Raw genomic sequence first — 15,297 nt, 5'->3', positions numbered from 1 at the left:
GGCCTGGGGTGGCCGGAGTCGACGGCGGCGAGCTCGGTTGCGGCCGCCGGAGTTCGGGCGCGAGCGGGGACGCGGTTGCGGTGGCCAGGGCAATGTGCGTTTAGCACCTATGGCGTCTACGTGGTGCGGTGAGTTCGATGGGCGCATGCCCGGGACCAAATGGTCACCGGAGCATCACCGGAGACGAGCGCGGGCGGCGGCGCGTTCGGTTGCAGGCGAGGCGACGGCTACGGCGCATGAGGGGAAAACGGAGAGGGGGAGCAGGAGCAGGGGCTCACGGTGGGTACGACGAGCTGCTCAGCGGGCTCGGGGGAGGTCAGAAGCGAGCGGGGCGGCGGAGGCGATCTCGTCGTCAGGAGGTCGAAGACGAGCTCGGTGAAGACGTTCGGGGGCCTCCGGCGGGGCGTGGCTCGGTGAGGCGGGCGAGGAAGAAGTGGCGGAGCTTCTGGGCGCGTCGGCGAGGCGTGGGGTGGACGGTGGCCGCGACAGAGCATGGCGGCGCCCTCTGGTGCGCTCGGGAAGAGAGGGGGAGGGAGCCAGAGGAGGGGAGGAGCTGCGGGCGTGAGAGAGAGAGGTCAGGGGGGCACGTGGCGTCGTCTGGAGCCATCCTGGGCGTCGGCAGAAGCAGGAGGTGGCCGGGGTGCGTGGGCGCGCACGGCGGCCACACGCCTCTCGTCCTACTGGCGAGAGGTGGGAGATGACTAGCAGCGGCGCTGGGCTGGGCCGTCCAGGTAAGCCAGGTAAGTCTCTTTCTCTCTTTTATTTCATGTTTTCTATTTTTCTGCAACTTTGTGGCTTTTCTAAAAATGCTTAGCCATTTCCAAAAATCACCAAACTGCACATGCCCACTGTTTAGAACATATCCAACATGGAACATTTCAGTTTGGGATTATTTGGACATTTACAATATTTAGTAGCATTTAAATGTCCAAATGCAAATAGCATATGATTTAATCGAGTGACCTTAAGATGACCTAAAAAATTGTGAACCAATTTTGCCAGAGGTTCTAACCCAGGACAAAAATGATGGACATTTTAGAAGGGCATTTTAGTGAACCCTAGTTGTTTTCAGGGGGGTGTTGGGGGTTCTGTCATCCCCATTTCAACTTTCTGTGAAAACAAAACATGATGCAACACCAGATGCTAGCACTAGGCATTACTAGAACTAGGGATGTGACATAACTCCCCCGAAGGTTTCATTCCGTTTGGACTCCGTTTGATATTCCTTTTCTGCGAAACACTGAAATAGGCAAAAAAACATCAATTTGCACTGGGCCTTGGGTTAGTAGGTTAGTCCCAAAAATAATATAAAAGTGTATAATAAAGCCCATTAACATCCAAAACAGAATATATTATAGCATGAAACAATCAAAAATTATAGATACGTTGGAGATGTATCTGTTGGGGAACGTAGCAGAAATTTAAAATTTTCTACGCATCACCAAGAACAATCTATAGAGTCTTCTAGCAAAGAGAGGGAAAAGAGTGCATCTACATACCCTTGTAGATCGCGCGCGGAAGCGTTCAAGAGAACGGGGTTGATGGAGTCGTACTCGTCGTGATCCAAATCACCGATAATCCTAGCGCCGAACGGACGGCACCTCCGCGTTCAACACACGTACGGAGCGGGGACGTCTCCTCCTTCTTGATCCAGCAAGGGGGGAGGAGAAGTTGATGGAGATCCAGCAGCACGACGGCGTGGTGGTGGAAGTAGCGGGATCCCAGCAGGGCTTCGCCAAGCGCAAGCGGGGAGGAAGAGGTGTCACGGGAGGGAGGGAGGCGCCAGGGCTTGGGGTGCTGCTCCCATGCGCCTCCCCACTATATATAGGGGTGGAGGGGGCTGGTTTCTTGCCCTCCAAGTCCATTGGGGCGTTGGCAAAGGTGGGGGAAAGAAATCCCATCATTTCCCTTCCCCACCGATTGTTATCCCCCTTTTTTAGGGATCTTGATCTTATCCCTTCGGGATATGATCTTATTCCTTCTAAGGTGGGATCTTCGTGTGCCTTGACCAGGGGTGTCGGGCCTTGCCCCCACTACCCACGTTCATGTGGGTCCCCCCATGCAGGTGGGCCCCACTTCGGAACCTTCTAGAACCTTCCCGGTACAATACCGAAAAATCCCGAACATTTTCCGGTGGCCAAAATAGGACTTCCCATATATAAATCTTTACCTCCGGACCATTCCGGAACTCCTCGTGACGTCCGGGATCTCATCCGGGACTCCGAACAACTTTCGGTTAACCGCATACTAATATCTCTACAACTCTAGCGTCACCGAACCTTAAGTGTGTAGACCCTACGGGTTCGGGAGACATGCAGACATGACCGAGACGACTCTCCGGTCAATAACCAACAGCGGGATCTGGATACCCATGTTGGCTCCCACATGTTCCACGATGATCTCATCGGATGAACCACGATGTCGAGGATTCAATCAATCTCGTATACAATTCCCTTTGTCAATCGGTACGTTACTTGCCCGAGATTCGATCGTCGGTATCCCAATACCTTGTTCAATCTCGTTACCGGCAAGTCACTTTACTCGTACCGTAACGCATGATCCCGTGGCTAACTCCTTAGTCACATTGAGCTCATTATGATGATGCATTACCGAGTGGGCCCAGAGATACCTCTCCGTCATACGGAGTGACAAATCCCAGTCTCGATTCGTGCCAACCCAACAGACACTTTCGGAGATACCTGTAGTGCACCTTTATAGCCACCCAGTTACGTTGTGACGTTTGGTACACCCAAAGCATTCCTACGGTATCCGGGAGTTGCACAATCTCATGGTCTAAGGAAATGATACTTGACATTAGAAAAGCTCTAGCAAACGAACTACACGATCTTGTGCTATGCTTAGGATTGGGTCTTGTCCATCACATCATTCTCCTAATGATGTGATCCCGTTATCAATGACATCCAATGTCCATGGTCAGGAAACCATAACCATCTATTGATCAACGAGCTAGTCAACTAGAGGCTTACTAGGGACATGTTGTGGTCTATGTATTCACACATGTATTACGGTTTCCAGTTAATACAATTATAGCATGAACAACAGACAATTATCATGAACAAGGAAATACAATAATAACCATTTTATTATTGCCTCTAGGGCATATTTCCAACAGTCTCCCACTTGCACTAGAGTCAATAATCTAGTTCACATCACCATGTGATTAACACTCAAAGTTCACATCGCCATGTGACTAATACCCAAGAGTTTACTAGAGTCAATAATCTAGTTCACATCACCATGTGATTAACACTCAATGAGTTCTAGGGTTTGATCATGTTATGCTTACGAGAGAGGTTTTAGTCAACGGGTCTGCAACATTCAGATCCGTGTGTGCTTTACAAATCTCTATGTCATCTTGTAGATGCAGCTACCACGCGCTACTTGGAGCTATTCCAAATAACTGCTCTACTATACGAATCCGGTTCACTACTCAGAGTCATCCGGATTAGTGTCAAAGTTTGCATCGACGTAACCCTTTACGACGAACCCCCTTTCCACCTCCATAATCGAGAAAATTCCTTAGTCCACTAGATACTAAGGATAAGTTCGACCGCTGTCATGTGATCCCTTCCTGGATCACTATTGTACCCCTTGACTAACTCATGGCAAGGCACACTTCAGGTGCGGTACACAGCATAGCATATTGTAGAGCCTACGTCTAAAGCATAGGGGACGACCTTCGTCCTTTCTCTTTCTTCTGCCGTGGTCAGGTCTTGAGTCTTACTCAATACTCACACCTTGTAACACAGCCAAGAACTCCTTCTTTGCTGATCTATTTTGAACTCCTTCAAAATCTTGTCACGGTATGTATTCATTTGAAAGTACTATTAAGCATTTTTGATCTATCCTTATAGATCTTGATGCTCAATGTTCAAGTAGCTTAATCCAGGTTTTCCATTAAAAACACTTTTCAAATAACCCTGGATGCTTTCCAGAAATTCTACATCATTTCTGATCAACAATATGTTAACAACATATACTCATCAAAAATTCTATAGTGCTCCCACTCACTTCTTTGGAAATACAAGTTTCTCATGAACTTTGTATAAACCCAAAATCTTTGATCATCTCATCAAAGCGTTCATTCCAACTCCGAGATGCTTACTCCAATCCTTAGAAGGATTGCTGGAGCTTTGCATACTTGTTAGCATCTTTCAGGATTGACAAAACCTTCTGGTTGTATCACATACAACCTTTCCTCAAGAAAATCGTCGAGGAAACAATGTTTTGACATCCTATCTGCAAGATTTCATAAATAATGCAGTAACTGCTAATATAATTCTAACAGACTCTTAGCATCGCTACGAGTGAGAAAGTCTCATCGCAGTCAACTCCTTGAACTTGCCGGAAAACATCTTAACGACAAGTCGAGCTTTCTTAATGGTGACACTTACCATCATTGTCTGTCTTCCCTTTAAAATCCATCTGTACCCAACAGCCTTACGACCATCAAGTAGTTCTTTCAAAGTCTATACTTTGTTTTCATACATGGATCCTCTCGGATTTTATGGCCTCGAGCCATTCGTCGGAATCCGGGCCCACCATCGCTTCTCCATAGCTCGTAGGTTCATTGTTGTCTAGCAACATGACTTCCAAGACAGGATTACGTACCACTCTGAAGTAGTACGCATCCTTGTCGTCCTATGAGGTTTGGTAGTGACTTGATCTGAAGTTTCATGATCACTATCATAAGCTTCCACTTCAATTGGTGTAGGTGCCACAGGAACAACTTCCTGTGCCCTGCTACACATTAGTTGAAGTGACGGTTCAATGACCTCATCAAGTCTCCACCATCCTCCCACTCAATTCTTTTGAGAGAAACTTTTCCTCGAGAAAGGACCCGTTTCTAGAAACAATCACTTTTGCTTCCAGATCTGAAATAGGAGGTATACCCAACTGTTTTGGGTATTCTATGAAGATGCATTTATCCGCTTTGGGTTCGAGCTTATCAGCCTGAAACTTTTTCACATAAGCGTCGCAGCCCCAAACTTTTAAGAAACGACAGCTTAGGTTTCTCTAAACCATAGTTCATACGGTGTCGTCTCAACGGAATTGCGTGGTGCCCTATTTAAAGTGAATGCGGTTGTCTCTAATGCCTAACCCATAAACGATAGTTGTAATTCGATAAGAGACATCATGGTATGCACCATATCCAATAGGGTGCAGTTATGATGTTCGGACACACCATCACAATATGGTGTTCCAGGCGGTATTAGTCGTGAAACAATTTCCACAATTTCTTAATTGTGTGCCAAACTCGTAACTCAGATATTCATCTCTATGATCATATCACAGACATTTTATCCTCTTGTCACGACGATCTTCAACTTCACTCTGAAATTACTTGAACCTTTCAATAATTCAGACTTGTGTTTCATCAAGTAAATATTCTCAGCATCTACTCAAATCATCTGTGAAGTAAGAACATAACGATATCCACTGCGTGCCTCAGCACTCATTGGACTGCACACATCAAATGTATTACTTCCAACAAGTTGCTCTCTTGTTCCATCTTACTGAAAACGAGGCCTTTCAGTCATCTTGCCCATGTGGTATGATTTGCATGTCTCAAGTGATTCAAAATCAAGTGAGTCCAAATGATCCATCTGTATGGACTTTCTTCATGCATATATACTAATAGACATGGTTCGCATGTCTCAATCTTTTCAAAAACGAGTGAGTCCAAAGATCCATCAACATGGAGCTTCTTCATGCGTTTTATACCAATATGACTCAAGTGGCAGTGCCACAAGTATGTGGTACTATCATTACTATCTTATATCTTTTGGCATGAACATGTGTATCACTACGATCGAGATTCAATAAACCATTCATTTTAGGTGCAAGACCATTGAAGGTATTATTCAAATAGACAGAGTAACCATTATTCTCCTTTAATGAATAACCGTATTGCGATAAACATAATCCAATCATGTCTATGCTCAACGCAAACACCAAATAATAATTATTCAGGTTTAACCCCAATCTCGATGGTAGAGGGAGCATGCGATGCTTGATCACATCAACCTTGGAAACACTTCCAACACATATCGTCATCTCACCTTTAGCTAGTCTCCGTTTATTCCGCAGCTTTTATTTCGAGTTACTAACACTTAGCAACCGAACCGGTATCTAATACCCTGGTGCTACTAGGAGTACTAGTAAAGTACACATTAATATAATGTATATCCAATATACTTCTGTCGACCTTGCCAGCCTTCTCATCTACGAAGTATCTAGGGTAGTTCTGCTTCAGTGACCGTTCCCCTCATTTCAGAAGCACTTAGTCTCGGGTTTGGGTTCAACCTTGGGTTTCTTCACTAGAGCAGCAACTGATTTGCCGTTTCATGAAGTATCCCTTCTTGCCCTTGCCCTTCTAGAAACTAGTGGTTTTACTAACCATCAACAATTGATGCTCCTTCTTGATTTCTACTTTCGCGGTGTCAAACATCGCGAGTTGCTCAAGGATCATCATGTCTATCCCTGATATGTTATAGTTCATCACGAAGCTCTAATAGCTTGGTGGCAGTGACTATGGAGAACCATCACTATCTCATCTGGAAGATTAACTCCCACTCGATTCAAGTGATTGTAGTACTCAGACAATCTGAGCACATGCTCAACGATTGAGCTTTTCTCCCTTAGTTTGCAGGCTTAAGAAACTTGTCAGAGGTCTCATACCTCTTGACGTGGGCATTAGTCTGAAATCCCAATTTCAGTCTTTGGAACATCTCATATGTTCTGCGACGTTTCAAAACCGTCTTTGGTGCCACAATTTTAAACCGTTAGCATCACACACTGAACTATCACGTAGTCATCAAAACGTGTATGTCAGATGTTTCGCAATATCTACAGACGACGCTCGAGGTTCAGCACACCGAGCGGTGCATTAAGGACATAAGCCTTTTGTGCAGCAATGAGGACAATCCTCAGTTTACGGACCCAGTCCGCATAATTGCTACTATCAACTTTCAACTAAATTTTCTCTAGGAACATATCTTAGTAGAACTAAAGCGTAAGCTACGACATTATTTGCAAAGACCTTTTGACTATGTTCATGATAATTAAGTTCATCTGATTATTTAATGAACTCCCACTTAGATAGACATCCCTCTAGTCATCTAAGTGATACATGATCCGAATCGACTAGGCCGTGTCCGATCATCACGTGAGACGGACTAGTCATCATCGGTGAACATCTCCATGTTGATCGTATCTACTATACGACTCATGTTCGACCTTTCGGTCTCTTGTGTTCCGAGGCCATGTCTGTACATGCTAGGCTCGTCAAGTCAACCTAAGTGTTTTGCTTGTGTTCCGAGGCCATGTCTGTACATGCTAGGCTCGTCAACACCCGTTGTATGCGAACGTTAGAATCTATCACACCCGATCATCACGTGGTGCTTCGAAACAACGAACCTTCGCAACGGTGCACAGTTAGGGGGAACACATCTCTTGAAATTTTAGTGAGGGATCATCTTATTTATGCTACCGTCGTTCTAAGCAAATAAGATGTAAACATGACAAACATCACATGCAAATCATAAAGTGACATGATATGGCCAATATCATCTTGCGCCTTTTGATCTCCATCTTCGAGGCGCGGCATGATCACCTTCGTCACCGGCATGACACCATGATCTCCATCATCGTGTCTTCATGAAGTTGTCTCGCCAACTATTACTTCTACTACTATGGCTAACGGTTAGCAATAAAGTAAAGTAATTACATGGCGTTTTTCATTGACACGCAGGTCATACAATAAATTAAGACAACTCCTATGGCTCCTGCCGGTTGTCATACTCATCGACATGCAAGTCGTGATTCCTATTACAAGAACATGATCAATCTCATACATCACATATATCATTCATCACATCCTTTTGGCCATATCACATCACATAGCATACCCTGCAAAAACAAGTTAGACGTCCTCTAATTGTTGTTGCATGTTTTACGTGGCTGCTATGGGTTTCTAGCAAGAACGTTTCTTACCTACGCAAAAGCCACAACGGTGATATGCCAATTGCTATTTACCCTTCATAAGGACCCTTTTCATCGAATCCGATCCGACTAAAGTGGGAGAGACAGACACCCGCTAGCCACCTTATGCATCAAGTGCATGTCAGTCGGTGGAACCTGTCTCACGTAAGAGTACGTGTAAGGTCGGTCCGGGCCGCTTCATCCCACAATGCCGCGAATCAAGATAAGACTAGTAACGGTAAGCAAATTGAACAAATCGTCGCCCACAACTACTTTGTGTTCTACTCGTGCATAGAATCTACGCATAAACCTGGCTCATGATGCCACTGTTGGGGAACGTAGCAGAAATTTAAAATTTTCTACGTATCACCAAGATCAATCTATGGAGTCATCTAGCAAAGAGAGGGAAGGAGTGCATCTACATACCCTTGTAGATCGCGCGCGGAAGCGTTCAAGAGAACGGGGTTGATGGAGTCGTACTCGTCGTGATCCAAATCACCGATGATCCTAGCGCCGAACGGACGGCACCTCCGCGTTCAACACACGTACGGAGCGGGGACGTCTCCTCCTTCTTGATCCAGCAAGGGGGGAGGAGAAGTTGATGGAGATCCAGCAGCACGACGGCGTGGTGGTGGAAGTAGCGGGATCCCGGCAGGGCTTCGCCAAGCGCAAGCGGGGAGGAAGAGGTGTCACGGGAGGGAGGGAGGCGCCAGGGCTTGGGGTGCTGCTCCCATGCGCCTCCCCACTATATATAGGGGTGGAGGGGGCTGGTTTCTTGCCCTCCAAGTCCATTGGGGCGTTGGCAAAGGTGGGGGAAAGAAATCCCATCATTTCCCTTCCCCACCGATTGTTATCCCCCTTTTTTAGGGATCTTGATCTTATCCCTTCGGGATATGATCTTATTCCTTCTAAGGTGGGATCTTCGTGTGCCTTGACCAGGGGTGTGGGGCCTTGCCCCCACTACCCACGTTCATGTGGGTCCCCCCATGCAGGTGGGCCCCACTTCAGAACCTTCTAGAACCTTCCCGGTACAATACCGAAAAATCCCGAACATTTTCCGGTGGCCAAAATAGGACTTCCCATATATAAATCTTTACCTCCGGACCATTCCGGAACTCCTCGTGACGTCCGGGATCTCATCCGGGACTCCGAACAACTTTCGGTTAACCGCATACTAATATCTCTACAACTCTAGCGTCACCGAACCTTAAGTGTGTAGACCCTACGGGTTCGGGAGACATGCAGACATGACCGAGACGACTCTCCGGTCAATAACCAACAGCGGGATCTGGATACCCATGTTGGCTCCCACATGTTCCACGATGATCTCATCGGATGAACCACGATGTCGAGGATTCAATCAATCCCGTATACAATTCCCTTTGTCAATCGGTACGTTACTTGCCCGAGATTCGATCGTCGGTATCCCAATACCTTGTTCAATCTCGTTACCGGCAAGTCACTTTACTCGTACCGTAACGCATGATCCCGTGGCTAACTCCTTAGTCACATTGAGCTCATTATGATGATGCATTACCGAGTGGGCCCAGAGATACCTCTCCGTCATACGGAGTGACAAATCCCAGTCTCGATTCGTGCCAACCCAACAGACACTTTCGGAGATACCTGTAGTGCACCTTTATAGCCACCCAGTTACGTTGTGACGTTTGGTACACCCAAAGCATTCCTACGGTATCCGGGAGTTGCACAATCTCATGGTCTAAGGAAATGATACTTGACATTAGAAAAGCTCTAGCAAACGAACTACACGATCTTGTGCTATGCTTAGGATTGGGTCTTGTCCATCACATCATTCTCCTAATGATGTGATCCCGTTATCAATGACATCCAATGTCCATGGTCAGGAAACCATAACCATCTATTGATCAACGAGCTAGTCAACTAGAGGCTTACTAGGGACATGTTGTGGTCTATGTATTCACACATGTATTACGGTTTCCAGTTAATACAATTATAGCATGAACAACAGACAATTATCATGAACAAGGAAATACAATAATAACCATTTTATTATTGCCTCTAGGGCATATTTCCAACAGTATCAAGCATCCCCAAGCTTAATTCCTGCTCGTCCTCGAGTAGGTAAATGATAAAAACATAATTTTTGATGTGGAATGCTACCTAACATAATTCTCAATGTAATTTTCTTTATTTTGGTATGAATGTTCAGATCCGAAAGATTCAAGATTAAAGTTTAATATTGACATAAAAATAATAATACTTCAAGCATAATAACTAAGCAATCATGTCTTCTCAAAATAACATGGCCAAAGAAAGTTATCCCTACAAAATCATATAGTCTGGCTATGCTCTATCTTCATCACACAAAGTATTTAATCATGCACAACCCTGATGACAAGCCAAGCAATTGTTTCATACTTTTGATGTTCTCAAACTTTTTCAATCTTCACGCAATACATCAGCGTGAGCCATGAATATAGCACTATATGTGGAATAGAATGGTGGTTGTGGAGAAGACAAAAAAAAGGAGAAGATAGTCTCACATCAACTAGGCGTATCAATGGGCTATGGGGATGCCCATCAATAGATATCAATGTGAGTGAGTAGGGATTGCCATGCAACGGATGCACTAGAGCTATAAGTGTATGAAAGCTCAACAAAAGAAACTAAGTGGGTGTGCACCCAACTCGCTTACTCACGAAGACCTAGGACATTTTGAGGAAGCCCATCATTGGAATATACAAGCCAAGTTCTATAATGTAAAATTCCCACTAGTATATGAAAGTGACAACATAGGAGACTCTCTATCATAAAGATCATGGTGCTACTTTGAAGCACAAGTGTGGAAAAATGATAGTAACATCGTCCCTTCTCTCTTTTTCTCTCATCATTTTTTTGGGCCTTCTCTTTTTTTTTATTTTTTTTTTCGTCCGGAGTCTCATCCCGACTTATGGGAGAATCATAGTCTCCATAATCCTTTCCTCACATGGGACAATGCTCTAATGATGATCATCACACTTTTATTTACTTACAACTCAAGAATTACAACTCGATACATAGAACAAAATATGACTCTATGTGGATGCCTCCGGCGGTGTACCGGGATATGCAATGAATCAAGAGTGACATGTATGAAAGAATTATAAAGGCGGCTTTGCCACAAATACGATGTCAACTACATGATCATGCAAAGCAATATGACAATGATGAAGCGTGTCATAATAAAATGGAACGGTGGAAAGTTGCATGGCAATATATCTCGGAATGGCTATGGAAATGCCATAATAGGTAGGTATGGTGGCTATTTTGAGGAAGGTATATGGTGGGTGTATGATACCGGCGAAAGGTGCACAGTATTAGAGAGGCTAGCAATGGTGGAAGGGTGAGAGTGCGTATAATCCATGGACTCAACATTAGTCATAAAGAACTCACATACTTATTGCAAAAATCTATTAGTTATCGAAAAAAAGTACTACGCGCATGCTCCTAGGGGGATAGATTGGTAGGAAAAGACCATCGCTCGTCCCCGACCGCCACTCATAAGGAAGACAATCAATAAATAAATCATGCTCCGACTTCATCACATAACGGTTCACCATACGTGCATGCTACGGGAATCACAACCTTTAGAACAAGTATTTCTCAAATTCACAACTACTCAACTAGCATGACTCTAATATCACCATCTTCATATCTCAAAACAATCATCAAGTATCAAACTTCTCTTAGTATTCAATGCACTTTATATGAAAGTTTTTATTATATCCATCTTGGATGCCTATCATATTAGGACTAATTTTATAACCAAAGGAAATTACCATTCTGTTCTAAAGGACTCTCAAAATAATATAAGTGAGGCATGAGAGATCAATTATTTCTATAAAATAAAACCACCACCGTGCTCTAAAAGATATAAGTGAAGCACTAGAGCAAAATTGTTTAGCTCAAAAGATATAAGTGAAGCACATAGAGTATTCTAATAAATTCCGATTAATGTGTGTCTCTCTCAAAAGGTGTGTACATCAAGGATGATTGTGGTGAAATAAAAAGCAAAGACTCAAATCATACAAGACGCTCCAAGCAAGACACATACCATGTGGTGAATAAAAATATAGCTCCAAGTAAAGTTACCGATGGACGAAGACAAAAGAGGGGATGCCTTCCGGGGCATCCCCAAGCTTAGGCTTTTTGGTTGTCCTTAGATTTTTCCTTGGGATGCCTTGGGCATCCCCAAGCTTAGGCTCTTGCCACTCCTTGTTCCATAATCCATCAAATCTTTACCCAAAACTTGAAAACTTCACAATACAAAACTTCACAAAAATCTCGTGAGCTCCGTTAGCGAAAGAAAACAGAACACCACTTCAAGGTACTGTAATGAACTCATTATTTATTTATATTGGTGTTAAACCTACTGTATTCCAACTTCTCTATGATTCATAAACTCCATTACTAGCCATAGATTCATCAAAATAAGCAAACAACACACGAAAAACAGAATCTGTCAAAAACAGAACAGTCTGTAGCAATCTGTATCAAACGCATACTTCTGGAACTCGAAAAATTCTAAAATAAATTTCTGGACGTGAGGAATTTATCTATTAATCATCTTAAAAAATAATCAACTAAATATCGCTCTCCAGTAAAAAGTTGTAGCTAATCTCGTGAGCGCTAAAGTTTCTGTTTTTTACAGCAAGATCAAAAAGACTTCACCCAAGTCTTCCCAAAGGTTCTACTTGGCACAAACACTAATTAAAATATAAAACCACATCTAAACAGAAGCTAGATGGATTATTTATTGAATAACAGCAAGTAAAAATATTGGGTTGTCTCCCAACAAGTGCTTTTCTTTAAAGCCTTTTAGCTAGGCATCGATAATTTTAATGATGCTCACATGAAAGACAAGAATTAAAGCACAAAGAGAGCATAATAAAACATGTGACAAACACACTTAAGCCTAACATACTTCCTATTCATAGGTATTTTATAAGCAAACAAATTATCAAGGCGAACAAAAACTAGCATATGCAAGGAAGAAGAAAGGAACAATAGCAATCTCAACATAATGAGAGGTAATTTTGTAACATGAAAATTTCTACAACCATATTTTCCTTTCTCATAATAATTATATGTAGGATCATAATCAAATTCAACAATATAGCTATCACATACAATATTCTCAACATGATCCACATGCATGTAAAGTTGACACTCTCCAAAATAGTGGGATTAACATTGACTAAAGTCATGACCTCTCCAAACCCACTTTTATCAAAAGATTCACAAGATTGAACATTCTCCAAATATGTGGGATCTAAAGTTGACACTCTTCCAAACCCACTTTCAATATCATTGCAAACACTATTATCAATCTCATATTCATCATGGGGCTTAAATAAATTTTCAAGATCATAAGAAGAATCACCCCAATCATGATCATTGCAACAAGTAGTAGACATAGCAAAACTAGCATCCCCAAGCTTAGGGTTTTGCATATTATAAGCACAATGGACATAATAACGTTTATACTATCATCATTGCAATCATGCTTTTTATGCAAAGATCCATCGTGAATCACTCCATAAAGTACTTCATCACAATTTTCAGATTCACGAATTTCAAGCAAAACTTCATAAAGATAATCTAGTGCACAAAACTCACTAGCAATTGGTTCATCATAATTGGATCTCTTGAAAAGATTAGCAAGCAGATGAGGATCCATAGATCTTAGGTTCTCTGTTTAGCAATAAATAAACAACTATTCCAACCAAACGAGCAAACGAGCCAAGTAAGACATCAAAGCAAACGAAAAGATGAACAGAAGAAGGGTGAATAAAACGGCAAGGGTGAAGTGGGGGAGAGGAAAACGAGAGGCAAATGGCAAATAATGTAATGCGAGGGATAAGAGTTTGTGATGGGTACTTGGTATGTCTTGACTTGTGCGTAGACTCCCCGGCAACGGCGCCAGAAATCCTTCTTGCTACCTCTTGAGCATGCGTTGGTTTTTCCTTGAAGAGGAAAGGGTGATGCAACAAAGTAGCGTACGTATTTCCCTCAGTTTTTGAGAACCAAGGTATCAATCCAGTAGGAGGCCACACGCAAGTCCCTCGTACCTACACAAACAAATAAGAACCTTGCAACCAACGCGATAAAGGGGTTGTCAATACATTCACGGCCACTTGCAAAAGTGAGATCTGATAGAGATGATAAGATAATATTTTTGGTATTTTTATGATAAAGATTGAAAGTAAATATTGCAAAGTAAACGGCGACAGAAATAGCTAGTTGACAGGAGATTAATATGATGGAAAATAGACCCGGGGCCATAGGTTTCACTAGTGGCTTCTCTCAAGATAGCATAGGTATTACGGTGGGTGAACAAATTACTGTCGAGCAATTGATAGAATTGAGCATAGTTATGAGAATATCTAGGCATGATCATGTATATAGGCATCACGTCCGTAACAAGTAGACCGACTCTTGCCTGCATCTACTACTATTACTCCACACATCGACCGCTATCCAGCATGCATCTAGAGTATTAAGTTCATAAGAACAGAGTGACGCATTAGGCAAGATGACATGATGTAGAGGGATAAACTCAAGCAATATGATATAAACCCCATCTTTTTATCCTCGATGGCAACAATACAATACGTGTCATTTCCCCTACTGTCACTGGGATCGAGCAACGCAAGATTGAACCCAAAGCTAAGCACTTCTCCCATTGTAAGAAAGATCAATCTAGTAGGCCAAACCAAACTGATAATTCGAAGAGACTTGCAAAGATAACCAATCATACATAAAAGGATTCAGAGAAGATTCAAATATTGTTCATAGATAATCTTGATCATAAACCCACAATTCATCGGATCTCGACAAACACACCGCAAAAAGAGTTACATCGAATAGATCTCCAAGAAGATCGAGGAGAACTTTGTATTGAGATCCAAAGAGAGAGAAGAAGCCATCTAGCTAATAACTATGGACCCGAAGGTATGTGGTAAACTACTCACACATCATCGGAGAGGCTATGGTGTTGATGTAGAAGCCCTCCGTGATCGATTCCCCCTCCGGCGGAGCGCCTGAAAAGGCCCCAAGATGGGATCTCACGGGTACAGAAGGTTGCAGCGGTGGAAATAGGGTTTCGTGGTGCTCCTGGATGGTTTCGGGGTACGTAGGTATATATAGGAGGAAGAAGTAGGTCGGTGGAGCCACGAGGGGCCCACGAGGGTGGGGGCGCGCCCAGGGGGGCAGGCGCGCCCCCTGCCTCGTGGCCTCCTCATTGATTTGTTGACGTCCACTCCAAGTCCT

The sequence above is a fragment of the Triticum aestivum genome, chromosome 5D (genome assembly GCF_018294505.1).
Source record: "Triticum aestivum cultivar Chinese Spring chromosome 5D, IWGSC CS RefSeq v2.1, whole genome shotgun sequence".
In the NCBI taxonomy this organism is placed as follows: Eukaryota; Viridiplantae; Streptophyta; class Magnoliopsida; order Poales; family Poaceae; genus Triticum; species Triticum aestivum.
This window is presented reverse-complemented; position numbering follows the sequence as displayed.